Genomic DNA, 23,711 nt, shown 5'->3' on the forward strand with positions numbered 1-23,711 from the left:
CCTACCTGCTGCGCCACTGTGCCAGCCATTTTCTGAATTTTATATAAAAAAAAGTGTATTGGTGTAAAAAGTGTATTAAAATAGTCAGCACTGCACTTAACTCATTCCAAAGGTATTGGATGGAGCTGTATTACTCCAGACCATGTAGTTCCACAGCCCAGTGCTCATACCCTGCTACTGGAGCATAGGGAAGGGCACTCGCCTCAAAATTATTATTAGTATCATTTACTTATTTTGTGAGTTTATAAATATTTACTTAAGAATAAACTTAAATAAATAACCAACCAGCTCTACAAATGTAAATGGATTACATATTTTTGAGATGGGAACACCACAGCACAAGAATGAAAACCAGTGTAATGCCAAATGAACAGCCATTTTGAGACACACCCACAAACAGTAAACAGGTGTAAGTTTCTCTTTGCTTCGTATGATATGTTTGGGATAGATTTTACTGCGTTTTATCTTTCGTGTATTCTTAAATTTATTTATTTTTTTTATCATAAACCACATAGCGAAAAATGTGTACAATTGTTGCGTTGTTGTGTTTAAACTGTCAGCTCACGTTCACCTCAAGTGATTGGCGGGCTGCACGCGCTGCTTTCTGATTGGCTCCAGGGCTTGACGTACGTTTTAAATGAGAGCTCAAACCTGCGTCAACTGTTCCCTCTGCAGCGCCGCGTTGGAGAAAGAAACGCTACAAAAAATGACCGTTAGGAAAAGTTAAACGAGGAGTACTGTTAAAATTCCATATTTGTAGAATGCCAGCCTGATGAACCGGGACGGGGAGGTGAGCAAACACTTCTTTTAACCACATGTTGAGAGCTGAGGCTTTGCAGACGTCTCCACTGGGTTTGAGAACACCATTCTGTTGTTCTGTTGACTAGTGATATATGTCTGCTATTATAAATACCGAAGCAAGGTGTTGAGGAAAATGACCTCAAAAATGTTGATATTTAGCTTATCCTGTTTATATTTGACCATGGCTTTATTCACTACACTGAAAAACAACATCAGAGGTGAGGGAACATGCCTTAAATCACTGATGTAAATATTATTTCCCTATTGCACTGAGCAAATGGCCAGTTTTCATATCTGATCAATGTTTTCTCTTCTCTAAGCCTTTTTGCATTCTCACAGTGGACAGGTCAGCAGTGTCCAAGCCTGATGTCTCACACTACCCCTGGACCTCTTCTTGACCATTCCATGTCCTCGGAAACCCTCATACTCAGTCTGCTTTTGGGTTTTCTCTACCTCCACTGGTTCAACTTCCTCACCATTTCACAAGTCTTTGTTTTTTTGGGTCTGACACCATCCTAAAACCTGCGGCGTGAGGTTGGAGCATGAGCTTGGAGTGAAATTAGGTGATTTATGATGTCTTTCAGAAGCGTCTAGTGAAGACCTAAGTTATTTCAAGTTGGAAACTGCAGTGTTCTACAGAGTCTCAAATGGACAGGTCCAGTGACAGGTGGAGGGATAAATGCAGATAGGAGGCAGGTACTAGTTTCACATCCATAGATCCACACATACAGTATGAATGTGAGTTGCATCTAACCAACAAGTGCCTTTCTCTGGGGGTTCATGGTGGTATAAGCAGACTATTATTAAAACAAGTTTAAGCTTCAAATATCTTAGATCCATTCATGAAGATCTACTCCAACTATGAGTCTTTTCCAGTTTTAGATGTATGCAATAATAAAAGTGAACTGCTGCTGTGTTAGACTCTGTTTATTAGGCCATTGTTCTGAATATATCCACAGATGCTGATCTTAATCATGACTTAATACTGTTAGTTTTTTCTTCCTGGGTGCTTTTTCTTTACAGATGTATGCAGTTTTGACCAGCAGAGAGCACTCTGGAGTGGCTACTCCTCAATATCCTGACTCCTGAATACTGTTGGATTGTGTATATGTTTAATCAGTCAGGGCAGTAGCGTTGGTTGTGAACCAAACATGAAGCAGCCCTACATCAATATGATTAATGAGACTTAACAGACTTACATTTTAAGCTAATGAGATGTTTACACTCCTCAGCACTTCCTCTAAACAGGTGTGGAATAACGTATAGTTATTTGAGTTATCAAAATGTAGATTTTATAATCTACACTGAAATTGTTAATGGTTAAATGGTTAACTGTAAGAGAATTTGGAGGCACCCTGCCCTCCACATCGACTGCTTTCTCTACTTTCAACAAATTTGATCCAACTAATCAGTTAATGAACAAGTATTTCAGAGCTGAAGTGAACGACTTTTCAGTCCCAGACACATGTCCGGTGTTGGAGTAAAGTCAGGTGGGTCTTGCTAGAGTTGCAGTGCACCCACATCATCTCAGTTTTTCACGTAACGTTGTCAGAAGTGCTGTTCGGAGTCTTTTGAAAGTCCAGAGTCGTCTAGCGTGTGGTTAGCATTAAGTTGTTAAACCACTAACATTCGCAGGGCTCAATCCTGGCCCCGGTTAAACACCTTAATACAGTTTGAGAGAAATCACTGACTCTTACTGATGCAGTAGTGCATTCAGATCACTCTCAATTCAGAAAGAATACAGTGTAATTGCCCTTTTATGGTGACTTTAACGTTTCTCTTGTAATGTCTGAACTCTACCCACATTTGGCCTCTCTCTCTCTCTCTCTCTCTCTCTCTCTCTCGTACTTCACCCAGTATGAACTGTGTGTTCCTTTACACACTTCTCAGGCTGTCCACGTCCTGTTTATCAGTGATCTGCTGCTGTTTTCGGGTCAGGTTTCGTGTGCCATGTGACAGCTTCTGCATGTCTTTCATTCGATTCTAGTGCCAGTTGATTTTATGTCCCAATGAATCTTTTTTATATGTGGTCTTTATAACTATATTGAGGTGATGTATGGAATTACAGGACATGTGACACTCTTCAGTGTTTTTGTATGAGCATGTTTTCTGTGTTTGTTAGCAACAGCCATTACACACCATCACTGTCCAGTTAAAAACCGTGTGTCTAAATTTTTGAACAACATTTAAACAACAGCAGAGAATTTCAGGAGGAATGGACCAATTTTTATACTCTTAACAAGAAAGTGTCCACGGTTTTTGAACACAAATCAGACCTTAATAAACATGAATTGTGTGTTGCAAAATGTACCTTATATTTGCAGAGGTTTATTTATTTATTTATTTATTATTAATTAATGCAAAATGAAAAATCATGAAAAGCAAACATTTGATGCCCCCATGTTTTAGAAAGATATCCTCAAGCAGAACATGCGTGTGTGTGTGTACAGGGCTGTGCATGCAGCGGAGGGAGGACCCTCGTATGCCCACAGCTGTCACAAAATCCCAGAGTCACGTTCAACATGGCCACTGCTCAGCAGCAGGGCCAGAGCGACACTGACCATTTCTTGGGGCTGCTGCAGGAAAGCCTGAGGCTAAAGCCAATTAAACACACCACTGGCACAGTTCATAGTCATAATACAGCTATTGCATAGTCCATGTCTTTCTGTCTCTCTCTGCCTGTCTCTCTGCCTGTGTCTGTCTGTCTGTCTCTCCCTCTCTGAGACAGCCAGCCTCTCTGGCTCTCTGTCTCTGTCTGTCTCTGTCTCTCCCTTCCTCTCTCTGTTTCTCTGTCTGTCTCTTTCTCGCTCTCTCTCTGGCTATTTATGGCAGATTCCCCTGTTGCTGCTCTCCTCTCTCAAGCCCATACATGGAGCAATGCTGGGTGAGGTTACCTCTCCCACGTGTGTGTGTGCTCTCGCCTCACACTTGCCGGTGCACCCCCCCACTCCACTCTAGTAGTTTGCTGTGTCACCCCCAAGCTCCACAGTGTTGTTAGCTGAGAGGGAAATTTAGAATATTCCCACCTGCGGCTTTTCCCACCCTGGCAGGAACTCTTCCCCTTTGCAGCGAGAATCCTAACATCATCTTTTTGGAATAGCTCCGGAGAAACCCTTGGAATATTCTTTTGATTTTCCAGCTTTTTTCTCTTTTCTTCCTTATCAATTTACTTTGATCACTTCTTGAATTTCCTCGTTTCTTTTTCCGCCGGTGTCCCTCGTCCCTCCCCATCCTTTCCTCCACCTTTTCCCTTCCTTCACCCCCCTCTCCTTCCCTTCCCTTCCCCTTCTCTCCCCTCACCCTGTAACCCTTTTGCTTCCAGAATTGACTTTGCAGTTGAGTTTCATGTCATGCTCATCTTTTTCGAGGGAGGTCATTTCTTTCCTTCGCCCTCCAGGCTTCTTCTGATTTCACAAGGAATACTGAGCTATCAAGACTTGTTACAGATACTTTCAGGCTAATAAACAGGCCCAGCTTTCACCTGCCACACCTGGGCAGGGTGTAAGTTCATATCACCACCTCTGGACAGATCTTGCAAGAAGGTGAGTTCCTGAATCTCCTTACTGTCTCTGATCTTGTGAGACTAAAGCTTCCAATGCACTCCCCAGATAATTCTCCTAGAGTGACAGGAAAGCCATAAGTGTAAATGGCCACCTTGCGTCTTAGAACTTTGTGCATACATCAACACAGATGTCTCTCTTTTTTTTTTGGGTGTGTTTGTTTTTAGACTTGGGCCCAGCTTTCCAACCAATGCATTTAATAGTCACATAACTCTGGGTTCATCACATGTATTCACGCCATCCTCAGTCAGTTCGGCGGTGTTTTGTAAAGTTGGTTGCTTATCAGATCTGTATTTTGTTTACCCAGTTTGTGAGTTATCTTTGTAGAAACATTTGTCGGAATGTCTGGGAGCATGAATATTGTCCATATTCGGACACTCGTGGGCCATGTCTGAGTTTTTGGAGGGAAGAGAAACATGGATCTTGGTTGTTATTGATATTGGTTTTTTGTAACACTCTGCATTGGATCACCATTTTTAATCAATATTTGTAATCATATCACGGGGGAAATGGCAGTATAATAGCGATGCTAATGCTAAATTAGCCTAAAGACTTCAGTTAACGATATGTTAGTTGCAAAGCACAGTACATCTCTGTTTAACACGTGTCTAAAATAGTTCAGACTGAGTTGTTTGTTCTACAGTGTGTGAAGATGGTGTGTGCGTGTGTTAGTTATTGTTTCAGTCATAAATGTAAAGGTTAGAACTTTCTGTTCCTCCTGAGCCTCTGATCTTCCCTGGAATCAGCTGCTACATGCAGCAGTGTAACCAGAGCGTGTTGGCGAGTGTCGCTGCTGGGCCGGCTCTGTGCTTGGCAGCGTGTGTCTGTTTACGTTTGGGATGCCTCGAGATGCAAAGAGCGACATTGCGAAAATTGCCAGAGCTTTGAACCGAGTCGCTTCGATATCAACCTTTGAGCTGCTGAACTCAACCTTCTGGAGCTCAGTGCTATTCCAACAACAAAAAGCACTCAGGAAAATGTAGACGCTTCTGTAAATACTTATTGACCTATATTCATTTATATATAATGTGCGCTGATTTTGAAATTGCTGACTGCTACACACTGCAACATGAGACCTGGGCGGTTTAATATTAGGAACCTTGTGGTAATTCCGTCATGCTTTTGGTTATGAAAGGAGTTTACAGGAAAGGCCTTGCTGGGTTTACAGCCGTCCAGATTTATCTGTTGAAGACACAAAATAAGACAACAGAGGCTAAAAAACAAAAAAAGGAGGAACGGCAACACTTCTGCTTCCAAATAGGGATCAGTTTGTGTCTTCAATCCCCAACCTACCATACCGTATTTAAAAGTGAGTGTGAAGTAATGATCAAACCCCAGACCCAGCTGTTTAGGGCCATGTTGCTAGCGTCGGTTTTGGAATAAGTATGAGTACGTTTACAGAAATAAACAAATCACGGTAGACATCGAATAAAGTCTATTTACTCCTCCCTCTTTTGCCCTTTTAAACCAGAACTGATTAAATAGTGTGGTAATAGTCATCAGTTGTCTTTCCGTTTGCTTACCGTAAACTGTGTACGCTTTCTGTTGATCAATAAATATTCATATGCCCTGGCTTTGTAATTCTGTACCTTGTATGACGTAAATTTTAGAAATTAAAATGCATTCTCCTAAAACTGTGGCATATAGTCCTTAACCTGAGGGGCATCGCCTTTAACTATTGACCTCTTTCTAAAAGGTTAAGTTCACTGTTTAATTCAAAAACATTGTTATTTTTTTTTTTTATATAAAATTCAGTTTTGTTTAATGCACCCATTATGTAGCCCAGTACTGGGGGAGTTTATACCATTCTGCCTGTTGATTGGGCATCATTAATGGTTTCTCATGCTGTTGGTGGTGGTTTATATATAAATTGAACACACAGAACACATATGTGCCCTTTTAAAGTAGTTGAATTCCCTGATTAGGAGCAGAGCCTGATTTAAAAATGTGCTGGTATCCTTCGTGGTTACCTGGGCCTTCCTAATGGTTCAGGAGTGTTTCGAGTCCCTTGCCTGTTCATACACCTAATATTCAAGGTTGCTGATCCTGAAGATTGCCCCAGCAGACGTGTATTGTAATCTGAGACGGGGCTGAACCCACTAACCTCTCCAGCATTACCCTCTGACTTGTGGCCTCCACTAAAGGCCAGTAAGAAGTTTATTTAAAAAATAATTTATAATATGCATTCAAATAAACATAGGCTCATGTAACATGTACCCAATAGGACTATTAAACAGAAATGGAGTTGAGATGAGCTTTAAGTCATGCTCATGGCATATTGACCTTTTGGAACACAGTACAGTCTGCTGTAGCCCGGGGACAGGGGCTGTTAATTAGCTTCTGCTAGAAGCTCTATATACACGCTACATGCTTTGGTGTAATGTTTATATATATACACCGTTAAAGCGACAGTCCTCCGTAAGTATTGGGGATTTAAAAGTCATTTGGAATACTACTTTTAACAGCCATTTAAGTGTTTTTATGTGGTCTCCTTTCAGAGAGGATGTAGCCAGATTAAGTACAATGTTGTGAAACCACTCTTTCCAGGTAAATGACCTTGGCTGTATAACCGACATTAAGGATAGCGCTCACAGTGAGGATTGTTTGAAGATAGTGACTAGCCCTTTAGTTTATAGTTTCCTTTAGATTCTCATTAATGCCATTAGGAATGCTGTGGTTGCACTGGAAACAGCAAAAGGGTTTGGACACCATTTCCGAGACTGTGCGTGTAACATAAGTACGTAAAAATGTATGATGTGGCAAGAAAACTCTTGTGAAAACCTACCCAACCACTCAGTAATCAGTACAGTAATCCCTCACTACTTCACGGTTCATCTTTCGTAGATTTGCTACTTCGGGTTTTTTCAAGGGGGCTTTTTTATTATTTACGTGTATTAGACTAGGCCTGTGGGTGACACAATGCATCATTTACAAGTGTTTCTTACGTACAGTACATGTATTGTTCACGTCCACATCCGAGTGAAATTTACTGACGCTAAATCACAGCTTAGGAATGACTCCATTAAAGAAACTGGTAGGATATCACATGCACATTTGCACCTGTCTCCTCTAACAAAGTAAACACTTCTGTGGTTTGTCTGCCTTTGGTTTGTCTGCCTTCTTGACCCTTCATTGACCAATGCCCAACTCAACCCGAATGTGTTAGATCATGCTCTGTTACTCTGGATAACAGCGTCAGTGCTCCATAACTTTACTCTGGGGGCTTTAGAACCCTCGAGACAACTCCAGACACTGGGTATTCACCCTTATAATCATTGTACAATATATGAACACTTCTACAATAATGTTTGCTGAAATCTGTATTTTTTTGCATGTTTCTTCACATATCACCAGTATTCAGTATTCTCTTCTGTCCTATGGTTTTCTCTGCTCTCTCTATTCTGGAGCTGTTATGTCAATTTTGTGAAGTGTTTTTGTTTTTATTTATTGTTTATTTATTTGGGACGTTTACATATTATTTTTATAGTGCAATTTAAATGTCTAAATATTCTTAATCTAATATTTAGTTGCTCTTTAAAGAGGTGTGAACGCATTATTACACTCTTTTGACATCATTTTCAGTGGCTTATCGCAGTAATTCCTGGAACAACAAATCGATCTAAAAAATGGCTCATTGTGACAGGTCTACCTTCACTTACTGTTGTCTCTCAGGCCAAATGTGGCCATACATTTTGTTGTTCTTCAGCTGTATGCCAGTCTGCTTTGGACTAAAGAAGCAATTTAAAACCTAGACCATTTCTAACATTGATTTAGGATGTGGCAGTACACACTTGTTCAATAGGCTGCCAAACAACGCTTTTATAGCTGGCCAAACACAAGGCTGTAAAACACTGGCCAGGGCCCATATTTATGCAGCTTTCAGAGGGAGTGCTGGTGTAGGACTTTTGTCCAAATGCTTCTCTCTAACGAATGAAATCTAAACCTAAATCAGCACTCGAACCTCGAGTCTGTATTCATCAGGCGTCTCAGAGCAAGGCTGCCACTTTAGGATCAGACTTCTGTCTTATTAAGAATGATGTTACTGACAGAAACAGACAAGCCCACAGAAGCTTCGTGAATACAGACCCATGGTTTGGGAAGTATCCCTAGGATGTTAATCTCAGACCTGTGTTTGAACTCTTGCACCCTTTTCAGAAATATCCAGTGTTCCTTTGTAATAGCCCTCTCTCGCTCTGTGCTCTTATATGGCCAAGTCTGAGGACATCAGGGAAACTGATAGAAGCCAGGAGTCATGTCGTACAAAATGGGTAAGGGCCTGGCTTCATAAAGATTCTTGAAGCTCCAGTGGCAAGTCACGTGGAATCCATGAAACCTGACCCTAAATAAGCAGCTAATTTTGGTGTTTCCCTTTTCAAAGGCAGGAAAGTAAAGGATGTTAGTGTTCAGTCTAAATTTCATATAGATATTAATCGTTTTGACTTCGTTGGTGTGATTTTAAAGTTGTGTATGCACCAACTTTTTAATTTTCTGTGCAGATGGCAATGTCTGAGAACATCCAAATTAAATCTGATGTTCGGTCATGTGGTCCTTGGTCCTGTGATTGTTTGGGTGACATTTGAATTGCTGTATAGCATGCATTTTAATTTTCTACATTTTATATATTGTCAGAAATGAATGCCTGAGATCTAATGAATATCTGAATCAGCCAGTCATTCCCACATTGGCAAATCCTACTTTTATAAATAGACTTTCATTAAGTCACTTCAGGCATTAATGTTATTAAAGTTATCAGTTGTACTTATCTACACTGAACATGACTGAAATAGGAACTCCTACCTTGTATCTCCAGTCATTGTCCATTTTATCTATTCAACTGACCACACAGGAGCGCTTTGTAGTTCTACAATTACAGACTGTAGTCCACCTGTCTCTCTGCATACTTGTCTATCCCTGTTTCATCCTGGTCTTCAATGGACCCCCACAGAGCAGGTGTGGTGTGGTGTTGGATCATTCCCAGTGTGTGTGTGGTGCGAGTGGATCAGACACAGCAGCCTTGCTCACATTTTATGCATTATGTGCACTCACTGTCCACTCTGATCTGGCACTGCAGTGTGTTGGTCGTCCTCTTGTACAACAGTGACACAGGACACTGTCGGCTGGATGTTTTTGGTTGGTGGACTGTTCTCAGTCCAGCAGTGACTCTACAAATCTGTCAATTCCACTTGTGCAGGCTCAAAACACACTAACACATCCACCGCCACATCATACCTGCTCTGTGGGGGTCCTGACCTTTTGAGGACTAGGGTGAAATGGAGATCAAGAAAGTATGCAGAGTAACAGGTGGATGAGAGTCTATAACTTTAGAATTACAAAGTGCCCCCGTTGTGGTCACTGGAGCTGATAAATCAGAGAGTGAATGTAGACACAAGGTGTTTCTAATCCAGTGATCACTGTGTTCCAGTATTGAATAATGGACATTTTTCCTTTTATTTGCACAGAAAATGAGCTGCAGATATCTCCTGCCCCCCAAGTGTTAAAAGCCTTTAGTGCTCTAGAATGAGTGCCCACTTGAGTATAATTGCCTGACCTTAAAACATAAGAGTTCAGATCTAAAACTTGGTGCCCAGTGCTGTGGCTATCTGTCCTGTTTATTCACCAACCGAACAGGGTCTTAAGATTATCGTTCCTAATTGTGGACTTGTGAGAACAGTGCTACTCGACTGGTTTATCTCACACTGTCGTCTACAGTCTGGTGGTAAGTTAAACAAACAGAACCCTGCCTATGTGCTCTCTGTGCCCTAATAAAGGCAGAGCACTGAGAACAAGGAACAGAGGACATTTTTCCCAGTCCAGCCCCCTGCTCTGTGCTCAGGCCCAGTAGCAATTTAAAACATTGTCTTCAATGTGAAAGTGGTTTCTAGCCCCTTGTGTGAGGTGGCAACCTCCGGCATAGGCGCTTCCACTGTTCTAAGTATCCTCTTCCACCATGTTTCAGCACAGACTTGAAAAGTCTTGGAATCTCCTGTTATAGTAGTGTATATGAGCAGTCTCTTACTGCTAACCGTCTCAAAAGTCATTATTTTTTAATACTGATCACTCAATGTTTATTTTATCCCGGAAATGCATCACTTTACATGCAGCCAAGCATTTTCATCTTAAAAAAATCTGAAATATAATTTTTCAGACGTCCTCTTTTACCCGGACATGTCCTCTTTTTTAGACTTAAAAAATGTCCGGGTGGAATTTCACAAACGTCCGGGATGTTGTTTTTCTAGAGCTTACATAGAACTTCAAGAAGCGTTTCGTTCACAAACTAGTCCCGCCCTCCCCTACTCCGATTGGTTCGCTTGAGTGAGAAGGGGACGTGGTGAAGTAGCCTAAAATCTTCTGATTGGACGGTCTGACTGTAGAGCTACCGTTATTGGTTGATGACCTTCTCTGTAAACATTTAATTGGTCAGTCTGCACGTCAGTAGTCTTGTTTACGTCAGGCAAAGCTCCTGTACCCACCCTCATCTCGAGCAGCTATGTCGAAACGGAAATGTAAGTTTTCGGATGAATTAAAAAAAGAAAATTCCATGTTTTCCTATGTGTAGCAAATAAAGGTGTAAAAAGACCTAAAAGCGCACACAGGTTCAGCTAAGAATACAACAGGAGCGAGGGGCTTGAACTCACTCCCCCCAAAAAAAATAACGAAAGGTAATAAATAAAAACAGTAACAGTAAGTAAAATAATTTAATTGGGAGTAAACTAAACTGAAACACATGCTGTCTGAATTTGGCTAGAGACTAAACATTTAAAACATCTGAGTGACATCAGTGAGCTGAGTTTTAGAGACTCCTGTAGTAAATACCACCTCGCTGGTGGACTCTAACTCATGCAGATTGTCCCAGTTCAATAAAAACTCAATGAAATCTCTACTTGAGTTAGGGTTAGGCTTCTGTAACTAAAACTAGGTTCAACGACTTTTACAGATGTTTGAAAACCCAAATTGATCAGAATCCAAATCTCACTGGGCCTGTCGCTGGGACTTGTGTGTGTGTGTGTGTGGTAAGTTGTCACTGCATTTCTGAACATGGTCTAATCTCACACACCTCTCTGAGACAGGACTTGACCGACATCACCCTGGGTCAACTGGGCCTGTTGTGAGTTGTCATCGTGGCGATGGCTGGGTGCATGTGCAATCCCTGAGTGATGACATCCTGAAAACAATGAGGGCACTAAAGCAGTGAGTGTTATAGTAGGCCTTCGAGGGAACTGCCTTTTATGATTAAAGTAATTAATTAAATGAAAGGCAAGCCCTTTCTTCTCTGTGTAGTTTTAAGTGAAAGAATAACTTGTTTGTGAAAGTATGAATTACATGTGTAATAAAATGAAGCCCTGATGTAATTGAGCACATTAGAGGACTAAACCTAATCTATCAAGTTCATAGGCACTCAAAGTATTTTCTGTTTTATCATTAGTAGTGTTTTCATCTAAAATTTAATCTAGTTTTTGAGAATTTGGTGCCAGTCGCTGTGTGCGTTGTTAACTGTTTGCTGAACACGTTTTTGGATGAAGTGCCAGTATTTAAGTAATAACATTAGTTTGGTGAAAAGTGCAACACTTGCCTGTATCTATAATTGCAAACATCACTATCCTACTGCTATATTAAGTGTGTATAACAGGTCTAAGCAATTTCTGTTAATGCATAATAGAAGTGCTATCTTCACATTTCCAGCCTGTTCTCTCGTTGTTGTGTGAATGATCAGTAAATGTTTCTCCAGTTTACCTTGAGTCACTACAGGATTGTATCTGATCATCTTTAACATGGCTTCACTCAATTATGATTCAGCTTGGTGTATGTTAGGGGCAGGAGCTCTAAATACTTACCTTTTGAAATATGAAATATGTCGTTGCATCATTCCTTCACTTCAAAAGACAACATTTCTGATCACATTGACTTTGCTTCTGTCTGGACATGAGCGGAGCTCTTCTCTTTTTCCTGTGATGTTGTATGTACGCTGGATTTAGAATTTCCATTGGGAGACATTTAAAAGACGTTAACTGTATCAGGTCACATGTTTGTCTGTGTCTGTATTCACAGCGGTAAATACGGAATACCTGAACTACATGTAGCCTTGCACTGATCCCGAGGGCTAGTGTGCAGGAATGTGAGGTCCATGCGAGTGTATGCCTGAGTGTGTGTATGTTGGTAAGCTGTGGCTTATGCTCTAGAATGCAGGGTGAACTTTACTGTCTTTGGTGCTTATTGGTCTGACCAGAGAAACGTCCACTATGCTTTGATGTGGCATCCTGTTTTCTTTTTTTCTTCAAGTAAACAGTTGTGTTGCTTGGGAACAACCGTGCAGGTGGTTACTCGTATTAAATTAAAGGCATGCATCTATTAGAAATGAGGACATCAGGAGCATTAGTTTCATGTTCTACATGAATAACAGAAGTCATTGTAAGCTCCTTTTTGCATAATGCCACATGTAAAAGGTGCTAATTTATATTCAGTAAATGGTTACAAGAAAATAAAAATAATAAAAATGCAACCTTTAATTATAGACTACTCTGAGAACTGTCTTGATTAGGAGTGATGTAGTGAATATTTTTCACTTAACATCCTTCAGTCGCTTTCCCAGCCTGTAGCAAATAAGCCAAACTTTTTAAAGCAACTCTATGTTGTATTTTTATATTAATAATACAGGTTTAAAATCGTTGCGATGTTTCACTGACATGTACTGGTTAAAACAGTGCCTCTGTCATAGATACGTATGGCTCAGCACTGCAGAAACCACATAACGTAACATTTATGGGTGGGTAGGAAGCGTGTGTCTTGCTTGGACACACCCACTTCAGCTCAGGAAGTGTTTGTTAATGAGAGGGAGAAAGCATTTATGGTAATTAAAAACCAGAACGTTCAACACCACTGAAGCTAAGCAGGTTTGGGACTGGCTAGTAAATGGATGGGAACCTCAGAGTAAATGTTGTTGGGTTTTTGGCGCCAACAGGGGGCGCTGTCTCTGTAGTCTGTATGGATCCCAGTCCTGAGTGCAGTGGCAGGGAGATAGTGAACAAAATATACAGAAAACCAAGATCCTGACTGAGTTCGTAAAAGATCTCTGGGCATCTCCTTGAAATGAGTAGGACTGGTACCCCAACGTCCTGCTAAATCCAGCTCTGTGGCAGCTTCTGGCCTCCTATTCAATGTCTTCATTTGGTTTATTCATTCCCCGTCGTGTCCTCTTTCTACCTAAAGCTGACGTGTGGGGAGTGCACTACTGCATATTGGCTGCTGTCACATCATTCAGTGTTCATGGGTGATAGAATGATCACAGTGCTCTGGCCAGGAAAGCTTCCTTTTATTTAGATTAAGTTTTCTTTCGCAGTGTTGCCTAGACTCAGAGGACCTTCAAAGAAGAACACAGCCATTAGTCCATTAAAATCAGCTTTTCGATTGTTGCGGTCATGTTTATGCAAACTTTGTCTGAGAGGAGGACTGCCCTGTTTACATCAAAAAGGAAAAAATGAAATATATGAAGATGCCATTGAGGTTTTCACATGTTCTAACTTTTACTAAAACTGTATGTTGTGTACAACACATTTAACCTCATTAGATTTCAGACTTGCTGTTTGCTTCCCTGGGTCAATTATTGTTACATTTTAGTCCTGATTTGGACTGAGTCCACACTGGCACTTTTACATTCGACCCAAATTGGCAAATATATAGTTTGCTTCTTGTCCTGTGTTTGGTTTGTATTTCATTCATACCTGAAACAATCCGCACCACAGTTAGTCCCGAAATAGACTGAGACTCACCTGCTCGGACTCTGTCTGCTTGTGTGGTGCACACCTGAGTTTGAAAGTGAGCATTCACACTCTAATTGCATTTATAGAGCAGTGGTGTAGCAGGGTTTGTTGTAATTGAACCAAAACTGAAAAGTGTGAACACACCGTAAACACACCATATGCTGCTGTAATAAATCTAATTGGTGGCCTGTAGTGATCTGCACGATCTAGAAAGACTGTAGTTGGCAGGGTTACGTATCCTGCAAGACTCTTAACTTTCCCTTTGTCCAAGATCTACATGAGAATGCAGATGTATAGGTGTCTCTGGTCAAACTGTTTTGTTTCATTCCTAAGGAAATGAGATCTTTACAAGGAACAGATTTCTATGTGATTTAATGCACAACAACTAGGCCTTGGAAAGGCCTGAAAGTGAGTGCTTTCAAGAGTAAAAGGACAAGCCAGTAATCTCGATATATTCTAGAACAGATTTCAGCGGTAGATAGTTCTTGTTTGTTCACGTTTTATAAAAAGCTTGCCCGTGTGAGCAGGACCAGGACGTGTGCCCACGTCATGCAGAGGTGTTTATTTGCGTCTGAGAACGTGAGCGGATCGAGAATGATCAGCATGTTGAAGATTGAGTTGCGCTTGTTTGTGAAGACAGCGGAAGAAAGGGAGAAGTGCTAAAGATGGACAGAATCCAGAGTGAAAGAGAAGTAATGGCTTTTTAGAGGAGATAAGAAGAGTGATGGAGAGAGTGAAGCAGGGCAAGAGGGGAGAGGGACTCCACAGCAGGGTTTAAAAGAGGGAAAAAAAATCACCACACCCCTTTGCTGGCCTCTCAGCCAATCAGGGCACACATGACCTTATTAAGGGCAACTATGAAAGCCACTAGATCCATGGGGGGGGGCTGTGTGTGTTTACAGTCATGTGAAAGTTTCTGTGCCTGTGGTCAAGTGACAGAAAGTAAACATCCTGTCTAGTGAGAACGCTATTGGTCTATTGTTTTATTTCATTTTATTATTTTACTTTTACACCGATGTGACCAGTCCAAAAGTATTTTACACTGTATCCCCCCATGTGTTATGCTCATATAATAGAATTTATGCAGTATTTTGCCATATTTAAGTTTGTTCTTGACAGCCCCCCCCCAGCCCCCCAAAAATTAGCTTTGATAAAATTGTCATTTAAACTGAATGTCCTCCGTGTTTCCTTCTACAGTGTTTACAGCAGTGCAGTGGGAGCTCAGCACACTGTTGTGCCCTCTAGTGAGCTCCTTTAAAAATGCCCCTTCAACAGATATACACTGTGTGTTCATCCTTTTCTTCTGAAATCAGGAGTTTTAAATAATGGCCAGCAAATAAACACCTTAAAATGGCATTTTGAAAGTTATGTTAAAACAAAAAAACACCCTTAATGCCTTTAACATTGGCTTAGATCTTCACCTTCATTTTCGTTCAGTACTCATGGATGTAGTAATGCACTTAATCCCTGCCTCCTCACTGCTTACCTGGAAACACCCACTCCATGCTTTCAGAAGCAAAAACGTACAGTAGGAGAGGCAGTGGTGTAGCCAGAAACTGACCTTTGACCCTGGGTGCGTCTGGGCAAAATAATGGGTGGGTAGTGAGGGGACAAATATTCTTTCTAGAATAATAAACTAATGTAAACCTTGGGAGTGCAGAGGTGAGTTCACTCTAAAAGCAGAGATTTAAGATCCCAATGTTTTAGCTCTGACAGTAAACGCTGGCTGCTGATTGGCTTATAAAAGTGATGACTAATGAGAAGCGTATTTTCGCCTTAAGTCTTGAAGAATCTGCCCCTTCCGCCGACTGAGGGAACTTTTTAATATTCAGAAATGAGATGGAACTTGGCTTTTAGTGTCCAAATACGGGACGGTTGGCAAACCTAATGTCTCCTCGGGGTGTAGCTCTGAATCTGACACACAATGTGCGCTTATGGGACCTGTGGGGAACTGGCTCTGTCTGACTGGGTGGGCATTGTTCCAATTTGTGTAGGGTCAGGTCCAACTGTGGCTACCCCCTGGGTAGAGGTTGATTATTGATCATTAAATGTACACATAGCGTAATGGAGAGAGAGAGAATTTAAATGTTTGATTTAATGAGAACTAGTAGCAGAAGAAAATAGTTTGTGAACTAAACAATGGACGTCTGATGGGTACTGAATATCATTAAAATAGAACATAGATTATATTCAAATGAGCTTTTCTACTGTAACTCGTTCTCAATGTCTGCCTGAAAAAAGAAAAACAAAACAGTAGAATGAGACACTCGGGGAGTAGCTGCACATGAGCCAATGCCATCATGCCCAAACAACTCCTATCAAAAGTATTCAAGGGAACTCCATCACTGCAGATTTCATAGTTCTGCTGCAATTCAGCCAAATACTGAGTGTCTTTATAACACAGTAGTGTACTCTTGATGTTGTCATGGTGACAGGGGCTCCTGTGGCTGTTTCTGAAGTTCCTTTTCTGTTGACAAGATTTTTCTACAGAGATGTCAGCTATAAGTGCGCCCTAAATTAGCGCCCTCAGCTGTTTAGAAGAGTTAGCTTGGTGCTTCTGAACGGATAATGCACGTAACTCTTTTGTTGCAACATGCTAATCTTCACATTTGCAGTTGATGTGTAGAAAGGACTTGACTCAACGTTTTTAATGAGTAATCATCACGAGAGCTCGTATGGATGAGTGGGTGGGTGTATGTGCTTTCTATTGTCCTGTTGTAGCCGGTGGTTATTCAAGGGACACTTGCACTGAAATGAAAAGCTTAACTATTGCTACAATCCACTTTGGTAAACATGCCTCCTCACCACCTACATTTGGGCCACAATGGTCTTAATGGTCTCTAACTCTAACCTTGAAGGTGGGAGGAACATTTTAAAAAGCTAAAAGCTTTTTGGGGTGAAAGGTTTGGCTGCTTCTGAGAGGTGTATATATTTTTATCCTTTTAGCTGGCTAATTCAGAAGGAAGCCCGCAAGCTAAATATAATGCCATCTGTGGCAGTGAACACACACACACACACAAGTGCACTAGGGGCAGTTGTGGGTTTGGTGCCTAGCTCAAGGGCACCTCAGTGTGGATTGAGGGAAGAGGACAGTGCGAATCGAACCAACCTTTCAGCCCTAAGCCCTTTCCTCTTTAGTGTTTTTTATATATTGTCTTCAACATTTAATTTTGTTTGAGCACCACAGTGTTCTATGTCCAATTGCTGATTGTATAATTGTAGGGTTCTACTTTTTATTGAGCATTGCTACTTGTAAATGATGTCACTTTGCGCACTGATATTGCCTTTAATATTTCAGAAAGGAACAAAAGTAAGAAAGAATAATACATTTGTTCATTTTATTAAATTAACTATTGCAATAAATGTACTAAAATACTGCTATGGAATGCTGCATGACATGGCCATCATCATCATCCCCCAGCCGGTAGCATGATGAGTATCTGCTGGCAAACAGGAGTTGGACAGTTGGTGCTCTTCTTTAAGCATGTGGAGTTGTCCAGTGTTGTGGATTGGCAGCGGTTTGGTAAAAACGCAGTGGCTGGCTTGTGTCTTCGTCTTGTCACCGTTCCAGCTTGTTAGCCTTGGTGACTTGAGAGAGACCTATTAATCGTACTCCAAAAAGGAATTGTAGGCCTGTACCTCGATTTAAAATGTTTCATTTACACACCATTGCCTTCAGCGCAGAGAAATTGACACCTTTGAACTTTGTGTCTCGCTGTCGTAAGTCTGGGAATCCACCTTGCTCCCACAGTCCACTTTTATCATCCAGGCTAATTTCTGCCTGTAATCAGATTACTGCCTGTGAGCTGCCTTAGCACCTCTCTCTCTTGCTCTCTGTCTCTCTCTCACACACTCATACACACACACTCCCCTCCTCTCTGTGTGATTGGTCTAACCCTGGACGACTGTGCGTAGGACTGCATTTCCATCACATTTGAGTTCAGTGTTCATTGCTGTCTCTCTCTCTCGCTCGCTCGCTCGCTCGCTCTGACTTCTATCCTGTGGACTTTTTACTTTGTATGACCTGGATTCTTCGTCTGTAATTTTTCACTGCATTTTTACCCTTTTTTCCACTGAAACATGTTGAAGAACCAGTGGATTACGAACTATCTCAGCCATGTCACGCAGTGTGGCCACGGTAAGGACTGGTGACTGTTGCCAGGCAGCCTGATTGATTGACAACCTTGTTGGGGCATTGTTGTGGTGCCAGGCTCGGGACAGATAACCGGGGGGGCGCTGGAATGATTGATTGGCCCCTTGCTGGACTGTGAGAGTGTAGATTCGATTTAAGGCAGGCTAACCTTGTTTGTTTTCTGCATCTGAAGGTGCGTGCGTTTGGATGCTTTTTAGGCTACTGCTGATTTCAGCAATAATCTGTTTTACTTGCAGCAGCAATTTCAAAACAGAGCTGAAGTTGAGGGAAAGTGGATCTTCATAAGATGAGAATGGACATATTGTGCATCACCTTGGGCTAAAAAACAGAAGTGGAGCGTGTTAAATTGGAGAGGAATCAGTTCAGATGTTGGTTAATGTGCGCTTGGGCATTGATTATATACAAATGGTGAAGAACTGAATGGTGATCTGGGATGCTACATTAAGCATAAAAGCCTTGGAACCTTAATATCCAGATATTCCAGGCAGTAAAAGCTGATTGTAGATAAACTAACATACACATCCCCTACGTTTTTCAGTCCCAATACCAGTTTATTTTGGTTCTGTATGAACATGGATTCTCCAGATGTCTCTGGCCTGCTCCTGTATGTTCACACAAAGTAAACATGACAGCAGCTGTCACGGGTAGCAGTGCCTTATAATAATTACCATTTCCCCAAACACAACCCACTGTGCTTATGTTGTTTGAGACTTCTCTCTCTCTCTGTCGCTCTCTCATTTCTCCTCAGAGAGCCCCATGTGCTTTAGAAGGAGGGTGACACACTCTGAGAGATCTATTTTTCACCTTGTCCATCCCTCCTTATATTTTTAGAAAATCCCTCATTCCTCCCCTCTCTGGGCTGTGGGTTTGTGGCCGTCAGCATCCTTAAGCTTCTCACTGGCACTTGCACAAAACAGACTCATCACACTGCATCAGCTTTTTCAGCTGGGGTCTGATCCACAGTCTGCGTTCACCTTGTTTACCCTTTTGGTCCTAAACTGAGAGTGGAAATGTTGTAGAATGTGTGTTCCTCAGCCACAGTTGTGGAGGCCCTGGCATAATTTTTGTCCCTCTTCTTCTACATCATTCAGCTAATCTGGTAATTAACAAGGCCTTCCTTGATGTGTTAAAGCAGGAAACAGTGTTCAGGGCAGAGGGCCTTCAAGGCCAAGTCTGAGAAGCATGCTACACATTGGCTTTTATTTTCCATAGTTGTTAGCAACCAGAGTTTTCAATAATTAATTAGTGAATACACACGTTTTGAATTGGACCTGTTTTCTGCATTTGAGCTGAGGCATGTTTTAACGAAAGACGACTGAATCCATGTTTGTCAAAACGTCTTGTGACTTACGTAAACAATCTGTTTGAACTCAAGTGAGTGCTGCAACACAACACATCTAGAGGGCACCAGTTAGTAATGTATTTTAAAGCACAGTTGATATCTGCCTTAATTTAGGATTAATTTAGGCCTAAGTGTGATATATTTATTTATTTTTAAATTATTATAATTTTAGGCAATGGCGGCACGGTGGAGCAGCAGGTAGTGTCGCAGTCACACAGCTCCAGGGGCCTGGAGGTTGGGGGTTCGATTCCCGCTCCGGGTGACTGTCTGTGAGGAGTGTGGTGTGTTCTCTCTGTGTCTGCGTGGGTTTCCTCTGGGTGACTGTCTGTGAGGAGTGTGGTGTGTTGTGTCTGCGTGGGTTTCCTCCGGGTGACTGTCTGTGGGGAGTGTGGTGTGTTCTCCCTGTGTTTGCGTGGGTTTCCTCCGGGTGACTATCTGAGGAGTGTGGTGTGTTCTCTCTGTGTCTGCGTGGGTTTCCTCCGGGTGACTGTCTGTGAGGAGTGTGGTGTGTTCTCCCTGTGTCTGCGTGGGTTTCCTCCGGGTGACTGTCTGTGAGGAGTGTGGTGTGTTCTCCCTGTGTTTGCGTGGGTTTCCTCCGGGTGACTATCTGAGGAGTGTGGTGTGTTCTCTCTGTGTCTGCGTGGGTTTCCTCCGGGTGACTGTCTGTGAGGAGTGTGGTGTGTTCTCCCTGTGTCTGCGTGGGTTTCCTCCGGGTGCTCCAATTTCCTTCCTTTTTTTTTATTTATTTATTTTTTTTAAAGAAATTAATCTGGGTCTGGTTTTATATCCGAAATCATGCCACACTTCTATTTAGTACGCAGCACTCTGCCTCTGACTGGTCCAACTCTTGTTATAGGAACTAAATATTAAAAAACGAAATGAAAGATTAAAATTGACACTGATTGTGATATTATAAGCTGTAATTCAGTGTTCTGATTGAAAACTGCTCTCTTTAAAATGGTGATTTCAATATAAAAAAGGGTACTAAAGCAGTTTTATACGAAGAACCATAAAGCAGAGATGTTAATAATGACTCAACTGTTAAATATTCAGCACCCTACGGAGGCCGGGGTTATAGCTGGTTTTGGGGTTTAGAATGAGGGTTAAGTCTAGAACTAAGTCACACACATTTAGTTAAATGTAGGTTTAAAGCATGACAAACATCAAAGCATCTCTAATTAACTGTCAAAATATTTTTGCCGAAAATTTGATTGGTTTCACTGCTAACAAATGTAGTTAAATAACTTGGCTTTTCTGACCTTAAGAGGTTATTTCAACAGTAGTTGGATCTCAGAGGGGAACGCTCTCTGGAAACTTAAAGGTGATGATGGTAAACACAGGTGACATTATCACCATGGGAAGGGGTCCTGTGCTATAAGTGTGGGATCTTCCATAGCTACTTGTGAGCAGGTCTGCTGTTTTAAGGGTTTGTTTGTAAGGAGGCCCCCTCTCCAATAAAAAAGGCAGTATCTTAAGAGGCTGTCTATACTGGGGAGATATTTATGACAGTTTTAAATGACTGGAATGCTGGGTGGAATCTTCTTAGAATTGTTTTTTCAGTTTTTGCCTTCTTTCCAAGCCATGCTATGATTTCATGAAAATATCACTACCTTCCTCTGGTCACTTTATATCCACCCCCTCTTAAGGAATTCCACTATGTATCATAAATCAATCGTTTCAGTTTCACAGCTTTCATTTTACCACACACTCTTTATAAGGCAACTTCTGAGGGGAAATACTTGCAAAGACTTTGCAGCCAGCCTTATAAAGGCATTGTATGCTCCTCTGGAGTGTGAAGAATGAGGTTTGCACATCCAAATATCATCTTTGAATTTGGTTTGGTTTGTGTCTCTTTGCAGGGCTGGGACCTGACTCTTCGGTTAAAGGCTGCGCTCCAGTGCTGCTGCAGAAGGGAGCTCTAAGGTGTGTTTTGAGTTTGAAATATCATTATAATCTGAGCTCTGAACACGTTTGGACACAACCTTCGTGTGTAAAGTTAGTACATGATTATGTTCAACAACAATTGTACTGTCTCTATAATGTCTTTTTAATAAACCCCATCAAAACACCACAGGAATCAAACTGTAGCTACACCCAAATTCCTTCGGTTGTCTACTCCCCCGGCTTTGGAGACGTAGACGGCCTTTGTCCCTAGCTCTCCTTTGTTTGTCACTGACTTGGTCCAGCCCATGCCGGCATGGACTCGATAAATCCTAACATGCTTTTGTCCAAAGAACAGAAAGTGCAAGGACAAGCACGAACCACGGGAGGACATCCTTTTCTTAAACTCTTGAGAGTACGTAGTAAAGGAATCCTGTCCCAGAGAACACTTTGTTTGTGGGACAACAAATTAAGGACGTTAAGAAGAGATGACACCTATAACTAATGTTGGCCTGTGTGACAGACATGTCGATGAAGTCTTTATCCTCTCCACCTTGGTGTAAAGGCCAGCATGCTGGAGCTTATTGGTCGAACAGGAGGTTAATCGCGGTGTCAGCAGGCACACTGTCTGCAGCCAAATTTTTTTGATGTGCCAGAAATTTCATGGCAGCCTTTAAAAGCAGATAGTCATGTATTGGATGATCATTTACTCTGTAATGACTTGTTGTGGTTTCTTTGGAAATTTCACAGCTTAAAGTCAGTTACTGCAAAGTCCACAGAAAGGCCTTCTTCCACTGACTTTAAGCTGCTCTGTCAGGACGTGGCATGATTCCTCATTCCAATACTAACAAGCCACACAAGCAGTCATTTAGTCTCATCCGTACATCTTAGGAATGAGGTTTTATATTTCCAAGAAACCCTACCCTAAATGAACTTATTAGTTAGAGCTGGACGATAATTCAGTATATATCACAATATAAAATGTTTCAATAACATCTTCATATCAAAATCGGAATTAAATCATATTGACTAAAAATAAGAAATATATTATGATATAAATTTTGGACACATTGTCCAGCCCTACTATTAGTATATACAGATAGAATAAAGTCACCAAGTTAAAACCAAGCACACCATTGTTTTTCTTGTGAAATTCCCAATAAGTTTGATGTGTCACATGACCCTCTTCCCATTGGGAAAAAAAAACTAAAGTTGGATCCAAAATGGCCCACTTCAAAATGGTGGCCATGGTCACCACCCTTCTTAAAGTCCCCCCCCTCTCCCATATACTAATGTGCCACAAACAGGAAGTTAATATCACCAGCCATTCCCATTTTATTAAGGTGTATCCATATAAATGGTCCACCCTGTAGTTAGTGTCTTAATGTGTTACTTTTCTGTCCCAAAGCTGTGTAATATACATTGTTCTTGTAAAGTGTTTAGCGCTTTCTTTAGTAAGTACTCAAATGAGGTGATAAAAGGTTTGTTACAATAGAAAGTTATTTATTTTTTGAGGTAAATATATTGTCCCACAAATGATGTCCATAAACAATATTATCATCATTTTTAAGACCATTTTATTCCACTGATGCACTAATGAACTTTTAGTAAAAGCTTATGAATATTCAGACATTAAAATTATGTGTAAAACTCTTAATTATATATCACAAATAAAACCACTGTCTTTAAACAAATCCACAAACTGGCTCCAGACCAGAGGAAAACCAGAGAACAGAACAGAGCACGTGGCACAGAATATTGATGTTCATTCTTGTGTAAACACTCAAGTATGCACACTGGGCAATACTGAGGTCAGCAATAATTATTTAAGAAATGTCCATACATCACTGGAGAAGTTTAGCCTGTGAGTGTGACAGACCATCTCTGCTGACTGACTTACGGATAGCAACATGGCTCCATAGACCTCTCAAAGTCATGTTGTTATTCTGGAGCATGTCATGTCCATATTAGGAGCTTGTATTCTCAGTGTTTATCAAACATTCTGGAGTGCCCCACTTTTCTGGATAAGAATATTTATCTATTACACACACATGCTATATACATTTACTTAATTCAAATTTAAATTCTATATTTTATTTGGCATGTGTATTTTACCAAAGTATCTTTTTAAAACTTGGTTTTTATTATTATTCACAGTTGTGTAATGAAATGAACAATTATTACACTGACCTACACAGTTGGGTACATACAATATATAA

General features: G+C 41.1%; 1 protein-coding gene across 6 annotated transcripts in view; it reads left to right on the forward strand.

The window, feature by feature from the left end:
* Positions 1–662: 662 nt before the first annotated feature.
* Positions 663–23,711, forward strand: part of LOC136675401 (supervillin-like) — a 60,801-nt gene continuing 37,752 nt past the window's right edge. For 5 of the 6 annotated variants that reach the window (XM_066651929.1, XM_066651926.1, XM_066651928.1 and 2 more), the window contains exons 1-2: positions 663–790; positions 21,471–21,534. The gene's annotated coding sequence lies outside the window, so the exon portion shown is untranslated. Of the gene's footprint in view, positions 791–1,385; positions 1,498–21,470; positions 21,535–23,711 lie in introns of all 6 variants that reach the window. The other variant, XM_066651927.1, reaches the window with a different exon arrangement.

Source organism: Hoplias malabaricus, chromosome X1 (genome assembly GCF_029633855.1).
Source record: "Hoplias malabaricus isolate fHopMal1 chromosome X1, fHopMal1.hap1, whole genome shotgun sequence".
Lineage (NCBI taxonomy): Eukaryota > Metazoa > Chordata > Actinopteri > Characiformes > Erythrinidae > Hoplias > Hoplias malabaricus.